Below are 6,919 nucleotides of genomic sequence, written 5' to 3'. Positions count from 1 at the left end.
TATATTTAAATATATATATATATATATATATATAAATAAATATTTATATATATTTATATTCATATATATATATATATATATATATATATATATATATATATATATATATATATATATATATATATATATATAAATAAATATTTATATATATTTATATTTATATATATATATATATATATATATATATATATATAAATATATACGTATATTATCTCTAGAGATAAGAAAAAAAAATGAAAAATTTTCCTAAGACCACTTTCTGCAGGCCCTTTGTAGGATTGAACACAAAAACAAACAGCTTTCTAACTCCTTCCTCGGTGCCTTTTCTCGGTGTGTAGTGTCTTCGACTCTTCTGCATTTGTCCGGTTGACACATCCAGTCACCGTGGTCCGTTTGCACTTGTTAATGTTCTCCTCTTCTCCTGCACAATGCAACTGACTCTGCCGCTGGTCCACTGCCTGGCACAGTCCCACGATTTGTCCTCTACAAATCTTCTTTGACACCGTAGAAGAATTGGCTGCTACAACCAGCACTTTATCAGCTCCTGCTTCCAGGGTTCGTCCGACCCTCACTCTAGCTTTCAATTTGCCTCGTCTGTCGGGCTCCACCAGCCCCAGACAGCCGTCAATTGGATTGCTCACATGAGACTGGAGTAGCCTTTCCGACCTCGGTGGTATCACTGTCGTCCGTAGCACTCTTACCTCGCTACCGGGCGTCGTCTCTCTTACTACCTTAACATGGACCGATCTTCCCTGCACCGAAACTTCATTAACCGCAAGTCCAGCTGACAAGCCATGGACATTAAATAGTCCAGTCCTAAAATGCACAGATCCTCCATTTCAACCACATAAAGAGGAAGCACAACTTCTAATCCGGCAACATCAATCCGGACATTAACTGGCCCTCTCAGCTCAGTGCAATGTCCGGTAACTCCACACAACTTCTGCGATGACTCTGGCAGGTCTAGATCCTGCAACACATCGGACCTCACAAAAGTTTGTCCCGAGGCCGAATCAATCACTAGAGAACACGTCCGGCCGTTGACTTTTCCGTTCACTCATAGGCTGTCCATCAACAGTCCTTGCATGCCATCTCGAGTGTGGGGCTCCTTTGGAACGTCTGGCTGGTGGTTGCCCCTTAACACCAGCTCCTCTTAGTTTTGCGACTCTATTTCTTGTTGGGCAGTCATAACTCAGGTGTACTTTTTTCTTGCAACACCAACACTCGCCCTTGAAGACAGATCCTGCTCTATCGTTCTGTTTCTTCTCTCGCCGCCAACTGTAGCAGTCCCGCTGCCTGTGTCCACTTCTCCCACAGTCCCAACACACACCAGTCATCTCCTCATTCCACTTACTAAGTCCTTCAACTTCACGGACTTTTACCCTCCGTGGCTTGAATCCGGAGCTTCCACTCACTCGGAAATTTCCGATGCTCGATTTCACATAGGACTCGAACTCCAGAGCCCTAGCCAACGCTTCCTGCATCGTACCTGGCCGTGTCTGTTTTACCTGGACCTTCAGATCTACATTGTCCAGCGCATCAATGAACTGTTCTTTCATAAGAAGAGACAATAGGTCGGGGGTCGCTGTCGGGTATGCCTTGTGTACTGTGCTTTCCAAATCCTGGGCAAGCTGCTGTAGAGGCTCCCCTCGCGCTCTAACAACGGTGCGAAAGCATGCCCTGTACATTTCGCTCTGGCACATAGTTCCATATTTCCTCTCGAGAACTTCAACTAGCACCGAGTATCGACCCCTGTCTGCTTTCGACAGCTGGTCCAACACCTCCAGTGCAGGACCCCTCAGACTAGTGGCAAGCTGAACGGTTCTTTGCCCTTCGTCCCAGTCATTTTGGTCCGCCGGCATCTCGAACTGAATTCTGTAGGATTCCCACGACACCTTGCCATCAAACACCTGTGGCTTCTTCCTAACCGGGACCACACCGCTACTTCGAACTTCAGGAGATCTGCATCCAGACGTCGGAGCATCACGAGATGACGCAGCAACAGCAACTTCTTCAGGTTTAGCAACCTTGGGCTCGGCAGCACAAAATTTCTCAACGCGCTCCATCCTCTCATTGAGCCTTTCGATCTGCTGTTTACACCATGCGACATCACTGCTCAGTCCGCGGAACTCCTCCCTAAATTGTCGGTGATCCTCCCGCATCTGCTGTTGTTCTTTCCTGAGTTCAGCGAAGCTCTCCTTCTGTTCTTCCAGCATCCTCACAATCAAGGCCAGGGATACTTCCTCCCTCCTAGCCTGACCCTTTGCACACGCACCTTCCGAAGCCATAACCAACAACTAACTCACTGCAGCAATTTATCAATCTCACTTCTGACACCAGTTTGGTTTCAGAACTCCCGCACGCGAAGCACCTCGACAAAGAGAAAACTCGCGCGCTGCTCGGCGAACATCGACACTCAGTGAGTCGGGATGTTCGCCACGGCCACTAAGCCCCGGCCGGAGCAGATAACGATGAACAACAGGCAAAAGGAGGAGGAAGAAATAACACGGAGACCATACGTTGGGTAGCGGAACTAACTTTTTCTTCTTTTTAGCAAACAAAACATTATATCATCAATACATGGCATAACATTGCGTAACAATAAATTCAATAGCATATAACAATAGCGCATGCAGCATAATCAAAGGTTTACAATCATTACATAAGCAAGAGTTCGTACATCAAGTCCATTAAAAGTTCTTTTACTTCTTTGTTTTCTTTTCAGTTAAACAACATATAACAAAGTTCGTTCTTTTTTTCTCTTTTAAGTTAACATCACAGTTAACAGTTCTTTTAACACATGTAATGACAAGTACATTTTTCTTCGAAGAATATTTACACAAACCTTTACCATAATAATTTCCTTTCCTTCAAAACTCACTATAATCCACAAGTAGTGACCAACTGACTACTACGATCTCTTGCCCGCCACACAGTTCCATCTCTCTGATTCCTCTCTCTCTGAGACTCTATGCATTTCTGCTTACTCGTACCTGCTGACCATAGGCCCTCTCTCTCGGCCACTCTCTGTCAGACTTATCACTGTTCATCTTCACTTCATCCAAATCCCTCGCCAACTGCTTGATGCCAACTGCTGCGGCCAACTCCTGTACCCAACTGCTGATACCAACTCGCCTGATACCAACTGCTGTCACCAATTCTTGTTCTCGTATTTATCACAAATACCATAGCTCAATAGTGTTACTTTACCCCCTCCCAAAGCTGGGTTAGTCCAGTACAATTCCTCACTTGTTTTTCTGAACTTTTGGTGACCGGAAAGGGTCACCGATCACTCCTACGCTAAAAATAGCTGTACTTGTTCACAAGACAAAGGAAATACCATTATCCTCAACAACCAGAATACGGTTTCAAAACCCAGCTCGGGAGATAGGGATATAACATTAATTTGTATTTTCGGTGGTCGCATCAATATATATATATATATAAATATATATATTTATATATATATATATATATATATATATAAATAAATAAATATATATATATATATATATATATAAATAAATAAATATATATATATATAGAGGCCAAGGCTACCTACAGCTCCCTCTAGTGGCAGTGGGCGTCACCGAAGAGGTAATGTTACTCTGGTTGTTTTCACTTATTTGCTTGCTATGGGGTCAGAAGAATGATTGTGAAGCTGTAAATACACTAAGTAATAATGGGCAGAGTAATGATAATAATAATAATAGAGAGTAATCATTCTGATAGTAAGGACAGTAATGAAGGAGAAAGTAATGATAGTAAAGGAAAGAGTAAGGATAATAATGGCGAAGAGGGGAATGATAATAGAAATGATAGTGATGGTGGAGAAAGCAGTAAAATAAGAAAGACTTAAGGCTCAGTAAATTTCACCTTTGTTGTGTCTATAACTGGTTTTCAGTTAGGGTCCTCCATATGGCAATAAATTGGTTATATCTCTACAATACACAAAATATTAATTTTTATATAGAATTCCTAATATTTAATTATAAAAATGTAATGGGGTTTTTTTAAACACAGAATGGCTATGAGGGTCCATCTGAGTGAAATAGGAATCCAAGGGATCTATCGGCAAAACATGGTTGAGAATCACTGAACCACAACTTAGAGAGAGCCTTCAATCTTACAACATCTTGTTGCTTTCTTCTATGTCTTGTGAACTTTATAAAAAAATTTTTAAAAAGCCCCAAAATAAACCCTATTGGCCAACAGAGCTATACAGTGTTTAAAGCTGTTTGGTCATGTAAGGGTTTATATCCTGCACTAGGGGTTCGCCTGTCCTTCAGCAAGACACTCAATTCTACAGAAGTATCATGCTTCGTTGAGAATTGTCCTGGTATTGTTTAGATACTAGCAAATATGTTTTTTTTAAATGAATATTTATAATTTATGATAGAACAATGTCCATATTGCCATTCAACATTTGGAAAGTCTGTGTGTTTGGCCCATTCTCTGACTTCTGCTTTCAAACGGGTTATATGTTTATCCATTTAGCATTTAGACTGGCCATATCTGGCTCAAATAATCTACTTGTTTGATGGCCCTGTCCAGCCTCTCAAACCTACCCTAATTAAACAATTACATGATTGAAATCTCAGAGCTATGAGATAATGCAGGATTAATTCAAAAATAATGTGAATAAATAATTTTTGCATTTGGTAGAGTAAATTGATTGGTAAAGAGCTGAGGGGTTTCATCTAACATTACTTGAGACGCTCATCTTCTCCTTTGCGGTATTGGAGTACTACTTCATATAACTGGCTCTCTGTCAGCTTCAGTGATGAGGGTTCAAGTTGATCTGATCAACAGAATAGCCTGCTTGTGAAATTAATATGCAAGTGGCTGAGCACTCCACAGACGTGTGTACTTTTAATGTACTTCTTGGGAAGATTCAGTGTGATACAGAATGTGACAAGGCTGGTCCCTTTTGAATTACAGGTACAATTCATTTTTGCCAGCTGAGCAATGTGATCCAAAGTGTTTTGCTCAAGGACACAATGTGTTGCCAAGGATTGAACTCATGACTGAGCTGAATACTGTTATCTCTAAGCCACGTGCCTTCACTACTCCATTAGAGTTGGAGTGAAGTTTTTCTTTATAAGTTACTGAGCTATGCTCATCATGCAACCTGAGTGGAGGTCATTTATGTAGTATTCAAAACATGGAAAGTGACTTGAAAGCTGTCTGAGTATTACTGAGCTTAGATGCCAAAAAAGGAAATGTCGTCCTTTATTCTTTTAGCATTCAGATTATTCTATCAATCGTGAATCTTATTCACATTTTGAATTAGTCCTGCATTGTCTCATGGCTCTGGGAATCTGATGTTGTGATTGTTTATTTTTAAAATGACATTGTAGGGTAGGTGTGAGAGTTCAAATCTGTCCTGTTTGCCCATCAAACGTAAAATATCTGAGTTGGATATGACTGGATTAAACACATGTCTCTGACATAACCATGAAGCTTAAACGTTTTCAGGCAGAGATATTAGAATTTATGATATCCATGTCTTTCCTACATGGCATTAGCAAGATTTAATGATGTGACATGTTGCCGAATGGCAAATCAGACCAAAGCTGAAATTCTGATTACTCTGTCAAACATTGTTTAATTTTAGAGGAGCATTTTAGGGGATGGTTGAGAGTCCAGATTTGGCCAGTTTCAACATAAAACGAGTAGAATATTTGTGCCTGATCTGGCCTGTTTAAATGCTATTTGAGCAGTAGTTCATTTAGAGATGTAAATTGAGTCATCTTTTCTGAGTTGAGTCATGGAAACAATTTACATTATTTACATTTGACGGATGTTTGTCCTCATCTTGTTTGTTGTTAACACAATATTTCGGTTGATATGCCCTCCAGCCTTCATCAGGTGTCTTGGGAGATTTCGAACCTGGGTTCTCATTTCGGCGGTATTTTTCAATGTTATTATTATTCAGGTAATTGCCTGGAATCGAACTTGGAATCTTGGGGTTAGTAGCCCGTGCTCTTAACCACTATGCCATATGCGAGTTTTTACAAAGATTCAGAGTTCGATTCCAGCTAGTGACCTAAATAATAATAATAATAATAATAATAATAATATCGAAAAACACCTTAGGAATGAGAACTCAGGTTCGAAATTTCCCCAGGACGCCTGATGAAGGTTGGAGGGTGTATTAGCCGAAACGTTTTAACAACGAGCAAGATGAGGATGGGTATCCGTCAAGTATAAATAATGTAAATAATTCCTCATCTCTAAAATATAGAACTGGAAACAATTTCGTAATAAAATAAATATTGTATTTTAGAAGTGATTTGGTATTCAGAACAGAAACTAAACAGGGACAGGACTGTTGTGTGTATTTATGGGGGAAAATGGGGTTGGTTTAAAATTTATTGTATAAAACCATTTTGTTTGTATTTAATGGCTTTTGTTTTGATTCTTTTCAAAGTGTGTGTACTAATGTTTGTTTTTGTTTTCTGTTTAGTTTGTTTGTGTGTTTATTAGTGTGCATCCTCATCATTTTAACGTCCACTTATCCATGTTTGTATGGGTTGGATGCAGTTTATTGAGGCAGGCATTCTACAGCCAGATGCCCCCTCCTCTTGTTAGTCCTTTCCCTTTTTCCAAGTAAAATAATATCTCCCCCTTGGCCAGACATGTTATTACAGACTGTTAGAAATGAATGACATTCGTTTACAGAAGTCCCACAATGTCAAGACAAGTCACACACATGATGAGCCTCTATCGGTCACTTTCCATCTATTAAATCCATTGACGAGGCTTTGGTTGCCCAGGGCTGTAGTGGATGCTTACTCAGGGTGCCATGCAGTGGGACTGAACCTGAGGCCATGTGGTTGGGAAGCAGAATTGTTTAGTACATGGCTATACTTTCATCAAGGGATGTACACATGTGTGTATGTGTGTGTGTGTATGC

At 40.2% G+C, this 6,919-nt stretch overlaps 1 pseudogene; it reads right to left on the bottom strand.

Moving 5' to 3' along the window:
- Window positions 1-1,157: 1,157 nt before the first annotated feature.
- On the bottom strand, window positions 1,158-2,216 carry LOC149130953 (uncharacterized; annotated as a pseudogene).
- Between the last annotated feature and the right edge of the window lie 4,703 nt (window positions 2,217-6,919).

This window comes from Octopus bimaculoides, chromosome 26, assembly GCF_046866305.1.
Source record: "Octopus bimaculoides isolate indiv1 chromosome 26, ASM4686630v1, whole genome shotgun sequence".
NCBI classification, from domain to species: domain Eukaryota; kingdom Metazoa; phylum Mollusca; class Cephalopoda; order Octopoda; family Octopodidae; genus Octopus; species Octopus bimaculoides.
The sequence above is the reverse complement of the archived record's forward strand: the minus strand, read 5'-3'. Positions and strand labels throughout refer to the sequence as shown.